Source organism: Elephas maximus, chromosome 5, assembly GCF_024166365.1.
Source record: "Elephas maximus indicus isolate mEleMax1 chromosome 5, mEleMax1 primary haplotype, whole genome shotgun sequence".
In the NCBI taxonomy this organism is placed as follows: Eukaryota; Metazoa; Chordata; class Mammalia; order Proboscidea; family Elephantidae; genus Elephas; species Elephas maximus.
The window spans coordinates 73,321,203-73,333,583 of NC_064823.1; the positions used below are offsets into that span (position 1 = coordinate 73,321,203).

At 38.4% G+C, this 12,381-nt stretch overlaps 1 protein-coding gene across 5 annotated transcripts in view; it reads left to right on the forward strand.

The window, feature by feature from the left end:
- LIN54 (lin-54 DREAM MuvB core complex component) overlaps positions 1-12,381 on the forward strand; it is an 88,216-nt gene that overhangs the window by 4,189 nt on the left and 71,646 nt on the right. The window lies entirely within an intron of this gene.

Sequence of the window (12,381 nt, forward strand, 5' to 3'; positions counted from 1 at the left end):
ACCACTAAAAGAATAAAGGACAGAAAAAAAAAATTAGGGGAAGTACCTGAGAGATACTTTAGATCTAGTTAATGAAGTTTTAAAAATCATTTGTCTGATGCTCTTGGATTATCCATTAGGAATTTGTTTTTATTTTACAGCATTTATGGTACAATTATTTGGGCCATAACAACCCAACTGTTAAATTAGTAGCAAGATTAAGAATTTTAAAAATAACTAAAATAAAAGATTAAAATCCCTTTTTATTGGTTTTCTTTTAATCACAGGGTTATTTTTGTGATTTTTTGTGATTGTCTTTAAAGCCAGTTCTCAGAATTATTGTGGTTAGAACAATTGTCTACTTATTAATAACTGAAGCTGTGCTAGGAAAAAATGAAGGAAGATTCATGCCACTGGAGATAGTCTGGGATCTTTTTTTTCTTTTTGGAAAAATGTTACAGATTTTCATTACTTCCTTCAGGTACTTCTTTTGGGTGTCTGTTATGTCTCACATACTATACTAAGCCTCAGGGATAAAATAACCTGAATATTACTGCATCAAGAGAGCTTCCAGTTTAGGAATCACTGGAGGTAAATTTGGATGGTTGGATAGGGCCTAATGCAGAAGGCCTTGAGAGTTATAGAAAATTTTTGAGGAGAGTGACAGCCTCAGAGATGCACTCTAGGGAGATATATTCTGTAGCTGTTGTGTAGGATGAATTGTAGGTGAGAGTAGATGGAGGTAAAAATACTCTAGTCTCTGAGGCTGTCAATCAGAAATTTTCTGTTAACTCTCAAGGCCTTCTACATTGATGGTGCAATGGTTAAGCGCTTGGTGGTTAACCAGAAGGTTGGCGATTTGAACCCACCACCCACATCCTGGGAGAAAAGACCTGGTGATCAGCTTCCATAAAAATTTCAGCCTAGGAAACCTTATGGGGCAGTCTGCTCTGTCCAATAGGGTCACTTTGAGTCAGAATTGACTCAGGGCATGCCACAGCAAGGCTTCAAGCTTTGCAGACTTGGCAGCTCTTGGTTGCCTTGGGGAGGAGACAGTTATGAAAGGGTAATTTGCACAATATATGACAGATTAATTATTTCTATGGAGAGAGAGACATCAAAGATGACAAGATCATAAACCTTGGTGTTTGATGAAATATTGAGTGCTGTTAAAGAAAAAAAAGAGAGAAATCAGAGGAAAAGCTAATTTAGATAAAGAGGAAAGGAACTTACACTTGAATTACAATCAGAGCTTCCAACAGGTTTGAACCAGTATAGTCATGGCCAATAAAGCAAAACTGGAAAAGGTCCAAATTTTAAAAATTTGGGTGGTCCAGCACCATAGCTAGAACAGAAAAAATACGAGTCAAAGGCCTGGAATGGAGACTCTGGAGAGGCGTAGTGAGCCCTTTCAGGAGCCTAAGGTATGCGGTTGGGTCATTGCCATGACTGAGAAAAGCAACACGCTTTCAGAGCTGCGGGGTCGGCCGCCATCTTTGAGTGGGGCACCGCTGTTTTCGACTGTGCACAAAATCCCACCGCAAGGGATTTCGTTGCTGTGCAACAGTTACACTGCCATTGTTTTCTTGGGGGAAGATTGAGTTTCTAGCAGGGCTCTGACTTGTAATTTTTCCCATTGTGGTTATGGTTCTAGTGCACCCAAATTTTAAAAAATTCGGGTCTGTTCTAGTGTCGCTTCCTTGGCCATGATTGAACTGGGAAGAACCAGTTTGAAGCCCTGGTTACAATGTAACTACATAGGTATCTTCACAGTAACCCGCAAGTAATCTGAGACAGATTGGTTAGGGTCACATGACAACTAAGAGAGCCAAGATTTAGAACTGGGTCATTTTGACTTGAATCTCCGTGTTTTTTTCCACCATATTAGTCTTAAGCATGGATAGTGATCAAAACAAAACAAAACAAAACAAAAAAATCCATTGCCGTTGATTCTGACTCAGCGACCCTATTGGACAGAGTAAAACTGCTCCATAGGGTGCCCAAGGCTGTAAATCTTTACAGAAGCAGTCTGGAAAGTCTTTCTCCCTTGGAAAGAGTTCGAACCATTGATCTTTGGGTTATCAGCTGAGCGTCTAACTACTGCACCACCAGTGCTCCTTCAAACAATTATACAGTCCCTTTTTAAAGGAAAACCAAAATTACAGGTCATCAGTATCGGCCTCAATGAATTTTCTGTTGTATTAAAATATTTTATATAGAGAGAGGTAAATTCCTTATATAGGCTTATGCTTATTGCTTTTATCCAAATATAAAGCAAATTAAATCAGGTTGATGGATGATGATGTTTTGCTGAAACGAAATCTTTCTTTGCATGGTGAATTACTAGTGTCTGCCTTAGCACAGGTGTGCTGTTTGTCTGTACTGTGATGACTCAATTCCTGTACCACTTTTCTGTCTAAACACTACAAAGCTTTCATCCTTAAATCACAGGTGAGGTGGTTTGGCTTTAGCTGCTGTAGAATCAGCCCTTGGCTCACGGTGGCCCCATGTACAACAGAGCAAAACAAAATGCTGCCCAGTCCTGTGCCATCTCTATGATCCGTTGTGGATGGAATCTAGATCACCAGGCCTTTCTTCCTAGGCTGCCTTAGACTGGAAACTCCAGTGAAACCTGTTCAGCATCATAGCAACACACAAGCCTCCACTGATAGACAGGTGTTGCCTGTGCCTTGGCCAGGAATCAAACTCAAGTCTTCAGCATGGAAGGCGAGGATTCTACCACTGAACCACCATTGCCCTTCCTTGCTCTTTAGTGCACCCTAATTCTAGTACCATTGATTTGATTTTGGATATGCAGTGATTATCCAGATGATCCAGAAAACACTTTTTTTTTTTTAAGATTATCAGAATGAAAATGCAAACTTTTCAAATCTTCTTCAGGAGCTCGTGGCTTAAAAAAAGAACTCATGGCTTACAGTCTACTGCTCCAGTTTGAGAAATGTAATTGTGTACCTGTTTCTTGAGTTGCTGATGTTTGGTTTTAGAAATCAAAGCTAAAATCCAAATGGTGTAGTTACTAACCAGTTAGTGCTGGTGGTAAACTCTAGTTACAGAACTGTAGTTCTTGAACATTCCGATTATGTCTGTTTAAACCTTTGACATATTATGCTCCCATTTGTAATGTGATTGATCACCACTTCATATTATTATGTGCAAGAATGAAAATAATTAACCCAAATTGTCCTCCTCCTGTAATTAAGAACAGTGTTTCAGCTGTGGTAACATATCATAAGAAACTCTTAAGAACTGTAAAAGCATAGAGCATTTGTTATTTTTCTATTTTATTTATTTTATATTTAGTTCACGTCTTTTTATTGTCACCATCCTTCATTAGACCCTTTCATTTATCTGTATCTTGAACTAATTACTGTAATAGCCTTCTAACTAGCTGCCCTGCCTCCAACCCAACAAAATACTTAGATGAGGTTAATCCTCCCCAAGTACAGCTGTGATCGTGTCATTCCCCTATTGATTTCTAAATTCTTTAAGGCAAGGTCTTGGATTAATTTCCTGTAATGCCCTCCACAAAGTTTGGATGACATACATTTTTGTTAAACAATTGATAAAAATCAAGCTAGTTAAAAGCTAAAAGAACCTTGTAGATTTTAAGATGGAATGCAATTATAGTGGATGTTAGTTACAAACTAAATCTGAGTATTTAAAAAATTATTTGAAAGGGAGTTTCTTAGCTTGTTAGTGTGCCTTATGGTGATGTGGGCTGTTATTATTATTTTGAAGTGGTCCAGAGCATCATACTAAACCCATCCTACTCAAATATAGAAACAAAAGGCCAACATAAATAATTATGGAGTTTTAGATGACACTCCCTTTTCTGTGATTAGTTTATTCATTTTTCAGATTTGTATGAAGAGATTATCATTTTCTAGCTCTGCTCTAGGCCCTGGGAATAGGGGATACAGTAGTGATCAAGATAGACAAGTCTCTGCCCTCATGGAACTTACATTCTAAAGAAGTGGGAGAAATGGAATCAGACTATAAATAAATAAAAAAATTTTTTCTGATTTTGAGAGCTGCTGTGATGGCTAAAATTTGGGTAATGGGATAGAGTGCCTGGGGCAGTGAAAGTGAGGGCTTCAATTTCTAGTTGCCGTCAAGTTGATTCCAACTCTTATGGTGACCTGATGTGTGTCGGTAGAATTAGGGTTTTCAATGGCTGATTTTTCAGGAATAGATCACCAGGCCTTTTTTCCAAGGTGCCTCTGGGTAAACTTGAACCTCCAACCTTTTGGTTAGCAGTCAAGTGCAGTTAAGTCTACCACCCAGGAACTCTGAAAGTGAGGATATGGGTGCTATTTTAGAGAGGTTTTATAAACTTAATACAGTTGAGCCAGATTTAGAAATCATTAGGCTTTCTGAAAGGAACGAATCTTTAATTCTCATTTGACTTAAACCATTTAACCATGTTAAGCTGTAAGGGCAAAAAAACTCATTTTATTGGCTTCCAGGAACATACTTTGCCTTTAGAACTTTTGTCCTTTGAGTTAAAATATTAGAGACAAAGAGAATGCATTATAGTCTCTGGATTCTTTCCCTACCATACCTTGACAGATCACCCCTCTTATAAAATAGGGGAGGTGAAAAGCTCCTTGGTTTCTTGTCCTGTGAAGGAGGGAAATATGGGATTCTCTACTTTTTTGGACATGGTCCTCAACACAGTGATGGTGATGTTGCATGTGCTAGTGCATATCTTCCATTCCTGAAGGTTAAAATTAGGATGATGATTCATGCAACTAGATGGTCAAACCCTTTCCTGCCATGCCACAAGCTCCTTTTGAAGGTTTTCTTTTAGCACAGGCTACCATGCCCTGCACGTGGCCCTGATTGAAACAAATATGGATGTCTAATCATAAAGCTGTCATTGTTAGTCTGTTCAGAGAGAGACCCTTAGTCCTGTAACTCTTTGTTTCCTCTAACAGCACAAATAAAAAGACATGTTCTTCCTAATAACTGAGCTTATGTATATATGAACAAAAGCAAAATATATGAAGTAGAAATAAGCCGAAGAGGAAAAATACACAATCATATTTGGGCATTTTAACAATTTCTCTCAGTAATTGATAGGACAATAAAAAGTCAGTAAGGATATAGAAGATCTGAGCAGCACTATCAACCAACTTGACCTAATTGACATTTACATAACGCTACCCTCAGCAACTACAAGATACACATTCTTGTCAAGTGCACGTGGAAAGTTCACCAAGGTAGATGGTATGTACACTGGGCCATAAAACAAGCCTTTAATTTCAAATGGTGGAAATGTTACATAGTGTGTTCTCTGACAGTAATGGAATAAATTAGAAACCAATAATAAGATCATTATAAAATCCCCAAATATTTGAAAATTAAATATCACACTTTATATTATCCATGCAGGAGGCTCAGGTTTGATTCCTAGCGAGTTCACTTCATGCAGCTACCACTCGTCTTGTTAGTGGAGCCTCACATGTTGCTATGATGCTGAACAGGTTTCAGCGTATCTGCCAGACTAAGAAGGACTAGGAAGAAAGGTATTTCTACTTGGTATTCTACTTCCAAAAACTAGCCAATGAAAACCCTGTGGATAACAACAGTGCGATCCCCAGTCACTCATGGGAATGGCGCGAGTCCAGGATAGCATTATGTTCCATTTTGCATAGGGTCACCATGAATTGGTGGCCAATGGCAGCTAACAACAATATCATACATGTGTCAAAAGAAGAAATCATAAGAAATTTAGAGAAGATTCTGAAGTGAATGATAATAAAAACCTTGAAATTATTGGGATGTGGCTGAAGCAGTGTTGAAGGAAATTTATAATATTAAGTGGTTATATTTAAAAAGACAAAAGACTTAAAATTAGTGATCTAAGCCAGGGGTTTGCAAACTTTTTCAATCAGATAACAAAGATTTTAGGCTTTGCAGTCTGCATAAGCCTCTCACATATTCTTTGCCATTTTTTTTTTAACCATTTAAAAATGTGAAAACCATTTTTAGCTGGAGGGCCGTACATAAACAGGCCATGGATCTGATTTGTACTACAGGCAGTAGTTTGCCAAACTCTGATCTAAGCTTCCATTTTAAGATTCTAGAGGGAAAAATTTAAACCTAAAGTAATCAGAAGGAAGGAGATTAAAAGTAGCAGTTGATAAAATAAAAAAAAAAAAAGGACAAATGATGGAGAAAATCAATAAAACCAAAAATGGTTCTTTAAAAATATCAATAAAATTGATAAATACCCTGTTAGACTGATTAGTAAAAGTGAGAGAGAGAGAAAAAGAGTGAAAACACAAATGACCAGCCTGAGGAATGAAAGAAGAGACATCTTCACAGATTTTACAGGTGTTAAAGGAATATTACGTGCAACTTTATGCTAATAAATTTGATAACTTTGAGGAAATGGAAAGTTCTTTGGAAGATATAAGCATTCAAATATCAAAGGTTATTCAAGAAGAAAGATATAACCAGAATAGCTGTATATCTATTTAAAGAAATTGAACTTATAGTTAAAAGTCTTCTCACAAGAAAGCTTAAGGTCTAGATAGCTTCACTGGTGAATTCCACCAGACATTTCAGGAAGAAATATTAACAATTCTACACAAACTTCCTGAAAATTGGAGAGGTGAGAACGTGCTCCAACTCATGAAACAATCATTATCCTGATACCAAAGCCAGACAAAGACATATACAAGAAAATTACAGACCAATATTCCTCATGAACATTGACAAAAATACTTAACAAAATATTAGCAAATAGAATCCAGAAATATATAAAAAATATAATACACCATGACCAAGTGGGATTTATCCCCGGAATGTAAAATTGGTTTAACACTCAAAAATCAATCGATGTAATTCACCATATTAACAGACTAAAATAGAAAAGCCATATGATCATCTCAATAGTTGTAGAAAAAGCAAAGGACAGAATTAACAGTGGCTCGATTTGACTCCTTGCCCCATAGGGCTTCCAAGGCTGTAAATATTTATGGAAGCAGACTGCCACATCTTTCTCACACAGAGCTCCTGGTGGTTTTGAACCGCTGACTTTTTGGTTAGCAGTCAAAAGCTTTAACCACTGCACCACCAAGGCTCTTACCTGGTAAGGGGAATCTATGAAAAACCTGCAGCTAACAGGTAAGATTGGGAATAAGTCAAGGATGTTTGCTCTCACTACTTTTATTTAGTGTTTTACTGGAGGTCCTAGCCAGTGTAGTAAGGCAAAATAAAGAAGTAAAAGGCTTACAGATTGAGAAGGAAGAAATATATTATTCATAGACAACATGATTGCCTTTGTGGAAAATCCTAAGGAATCTGTAGAAAAGCTACTAGAATTAATAAGTGAGTTTAGCTAGCTTACGGGATATAAGGACAGTATACAAAAATCAGTTGTGTTTCTACTGGCAACAAACAATTGAAAAATGAGAAAAAAACACCAATTATTATTTATCTTATTGTGCTTTATGTGAAAGTTTACAGAGCAAATGAGCTCACTCAAAAATTTATTCACAGATTATTTTATGACATTGGTTGTAATACCCACGATATGTCAACATTCTTCCCCTTTCACCCTGGGTTCTCTGTTTCTATTTGTCTAGTTTGCCCATTTAGTTTCATATAGATGATTGATCTAAGAAGCACCTGCCGTACATGTGTTTTTGATTGTTTTATAGGCCTGTCTAAGCTTTGGCTGAAAGGTGAACTTTGAGAGTGGCTTCAATTCTGAGTTACCAGGATGTCCAGGGGCCATAGTCTCAAGGGTTCCTCCAGTCTGTCAGACCACTAAGTCTGGTCTTTTTTGTGTATTTGAATTTTGTTCTACATTTTTCTGCTGCTCTGTCTGAGAGCCTCTATTGTGATCCCGGAAGAAAGACCAATTACAATAGCATCAAAAACCAAGAAATACTTAGGGGTATATTTAGCAAAATATGTACAAGATTTATACGCTTGAAGTACAAAACATTGCTGAGATAGAGAATATACTGTTGGGAGGCAGTTTTCTATGTATCTTCAAATATTTGCACCTCTTGCAAATGAGACAGACTGCTCTTGAAAATCTTTCAAGGATGCTTGTATAGCAAACAGCCTTGGATGACAGAGATTGTGTCTCCCATTGGAGCAGAAGGGCAGATTTGCTTATTGTCCAGTATAATAAAGGTAGTATTTTCATCTGGGCAAAGGGCAGATTTGCTTGCAGTCCATTTTAAAAGATTTGGGTTCCCTGAACTCAGGGTTCCTTAGTTGTGACGCTGGTCCACTGCATGCGCAGCATCTGCTTGAGTACCTCCACTTGACGCCATGAAACTTAGGGGCAGGATGGAACTGATATACGCAAGATGCTCATGTTTCTTGCTGTGCTGTGAATAGTAAGCTTTTTGTCTCTGATCCAAGACTACTGTGTCTTCTGCCAGTACCATGAAATAATAGTACTGCTATAGGCAAGAAGGATATAAAATCACAGACTCCTCATGGCTCTTGACAGTTTTGGCAATGAGGATGGAGAGCTGACAGAGACATGGCTTTCTGAAAGAGAAACGATGAGCACCTTGTAGGCTGGGTTATAGGATATGTAAAGACTCTCTGGCATCCAGTAGTAAATATTGTCATTCAAGTGGTGGGCAAGGATGGGGGTAAGAGTCTCCCAATCTTCCCCTGTTAATGAATATTTAGAGGCAGGGTTGAAATAGGCCGCCTGAATGGTGGCTGAATACTCAACTCCGCGGCCCCAGCTGAAAAACAGTGTGGTTGTAGTTGCTGAGTCAAGGACTCCCCCTCCAGAATGGTGTCAGCAATGAGAATATAGAGCTGTGGGTGGATCAAAAATATTATAGGTTTGTTTGGTTGAGCAACAGAGGTGGGTGCTTGAAACTGAAAGTAAATGCACGACTGCCACTGTCTCCCTCCATGACCGACCTCTCCCTGCATCTACACTTTGACTTCAGGTACTTTAAGGACATAGATGAATAAGGGCTGGGCTAAGGTCTCCTTGTCCTTAAGGGGGACTGAAGGCCATCTAAATGTCTAAATACTCTGGGTAGCTTCAGGGAGAGGTGGGAGTCCAACTTGTATGACTCTGTTGGGTACAATGTCCGACTCGTCATCCTACCTGGTTCTGTGGGGGGAGGGGCATCCAGATTCAACTGATGGGGTTTGGCAAGGGGAAGGGAAGCCAATGTGACTTTGTGGGCGGGTCCTTTGGTGTTGTACACTGTTACTGTGCCTTCCATTGCTGAATGTATAACTGGTGTTAATGTTTTTACTTGCTTGTACTGTGACTGTCCATGGAAGTTTTTCTTGATCAGGAAAAGCCCCATGTAGAGAAGTGCTAGTACTCTGGGGTCCCACAACCCTAGTGACTCCTTCAAGCTACATGTTATTGTGACTGATAATTTCGCAGCATATATAATGACTCATGCAATTCAACAAATAAGACAAAAAAAAAAATCCAGTTTTTAAAAAAGGTCAAAAGACTTTAACAGACGCTTTGCAAATAGACAGTAGGCATGTGAAAATGTACTCAACGTCGTTAGTCATCTGCAATTTCAAATTAAAACCACAATGAGATACTACTTCACCACTAACCAAACCCCAGTGCCGGCCGTCAAGTTGATTCCAAGTCATAGCAACCCTATAGGACAGAGTAGAACTGCCCCATAGAGTTTCCAAGGAGGGCCTGGCGGATTCGAACTGCCAACCCTTTGGTTAGCAGCCGTAGCCCTTAACCACTACGCCACCAGGGTTTCTACTTCACCACTAGAATGACTAAATTTAAAAAGGCTGACAATATCAGTTGTTGGTGAGGATGTAGAGCAGCTGGAACTCTCATACATTGCTGATGCATGCGTGATATGGTATAGCCAAGTTTGGCAGTTTCATGCAAAGTTAAAAATAAACTTACCTGATGATCCAGCAGTTACATTTCTAGGTATTTACTCAAGAGAAATGAAAACATATGTCCGTGGAAAACTTGACTATTCATAGAAACATTATTCATATTCCCAAACTGTGAACAATCCAAGTGTTCATCAGCAGTTGAATGAATGAACAAATTGTGATATATTTGTACAATGGAATACTATTCAGCAATAAAAAAAAGGAAGAGGACTATTAATAAGTACAACAATAAAGATAAATCTCAAAAAACCTGCTGAGACCAGACTTAATGGTCTGACTGAGACTGGAAGGACCCCCGTGGTCATGGCCCCCAGACCTTCTGTTGCCCCAGGACAGGAACCATTCCCGAAGCCAACTCTTCAGACATGGGTTGGACTGGACAATGGGTTGGAGAGGGATGCTGATGAGGAGTGAGCTTCTTGGATCAGGTGGACACTTGAGACTATGTTGCCATCTCCTGCCTGGAGGGGAGATGAGAAGGTGGAGGGGGTTAGAAGCTGGCGAAAAGGACACGAAAAGAGATTGGAGGGAGAGAGCAGGCTGTCTCATTAGGGGGAGAGTAATTGGGAGTGTGTAGCAAGGTGTATATGGGTTTTCGTGTGAGAGACTGACTTGATTTGTAAACGTTCACTTAAAGCACAATGAAAATTAGTAAAAAAAAAAAAAACCTGCTGAGAAGAAAAACTCATTGTATATGTTTAATTCTTCTATGTCACCAGAACATAATATATGATTCAATTTATGTGACCTTTTAAAAGAGACAGAAAGGCAAAGCTAATCTATAGAGATAGAACAGATCAGTGGTTGCATAGGCTGGAGTTTCAAGGTGGGGTATTGACTGTAAAGTAATTGTTGTTAGCTGCTTTTGAGGAGTCTGACTCATGGCAACCTCATGTATGTAGAATAGAGCTGGTCTATAGAGTTTTCAAGGCTGTGACCTGGAAGCAGATCAGGAGGCCTGTCTTTCCAGGTGCCTCTGGGTAGGTTTGAATCACCAACCTTTCAGCTAGTAGTTGAGTGCTTAACTGTTTGCACTACCTAAGGACTCCTGTAAAGGAGCAGACTTGTTTTTCTCTATTTTTAAATGCCAGTGGTAAAAATTAAAGACAATATAATTTTATGATTAAAATAAGGAACTTTGGTATCCTGAATACGTGAGTTTGAATCCTGACTCTACTGTGTGACCTTGGGCAAATTCACGTTTTCAAGTTTCTTCATCTGTAAAATGGTAATGATAATGGTACCTATCTAAAAGAGTTGTTGTGAGGATTAAATAAAATAATGCCATCACTGGTAGATAGTAAGTTCTCAGTAATGATGATTAATTCTTGATAGTATTAGTATTTGATGATGCTAATAATTATAGTTTACTATTCAGGTCTGTTTCTTTTAGTCTTGGGATGGGTATTGAATTTTTTATATTTTAAAAATGGGAGTAAAAGAAAAAATTGTTGGATTCCTGTGCATCTTTGATGTTCTCTGGATAAATAACTTAGTGCTATTTAGTCAGTCATGAAGATAAAGTGCTGTCTTTACTATGTGAAGATAATGGTATTGCTTCCTTTATTGGAAGTTTTGTATAACCTTTGGCTAAAGGTATTGCAGTCTGATTTGTCCATAATCTGCTTTGCTATTTTTACCATTTTTTTTTTTTCCCTTTATGTGATCTGGCTGTACACCTCTTAAATGATCCCCTATTTGACATTTTAAATGACGGAGGGGGATTTGCAAATCTTCTTTTCAAATGATGGTTTCCTTGGTATGAAGCTAATTGATCAAACTTGGGCCAAATAAGCCATTTGACCTGCAGTCACTGAGCTGGATTATTGTACAAACTCCTTTGACATTAATTTGGGTATTTAAAGGATTTTATAATGGGCATACCAAAAAAAAAAAAAAAAAAAACCCCAAACCCATGGCCGTTAAGTTGATTCTGACTCACAGCAGCCCTACTGGGCAGAGAAGAAGCACCCCATAGTGTTTCCAAGGAGTGGCTGGTAGATTCGAACTGCTGTCCTTTTGGTTAGCAGTTTAACTCTTAACCAGGGTGGCACCAGGGCTCCATAAATGGTATAGTACCCTCATGTTAGGACTTAGCTCATTGGAGATTTGAAGATATTTTCTATTGTCTGTTAACATTTAAATCCGTATTTCCTTGTAAATCAGCAGTCTTCGGGTCTTTCAGTGTGGGGGAGAAACAAAACTGGAAAGAGATAAGATGGTCAGACACATCAAAGATTTAAAAGTTTTATGAGAGGGCATCAGAAAGCCATTTCCTATCATTACATGACTTACTGTTGCCTGAATGCAGTGTACTTTTGAGTTGAAACATGAGCAAATGAGAATGTTTGCTTCTAGTTTTGGGTCCATTATAACTTTATTTCAGATACTTGAATGCTGCGAATGTGTTAAAATGGTTTAACCCAAATAAGCATCAGGAATAGCCTTCATTCAATTATAGATCAATAAAAAGTGGTTATTTTGTCACTT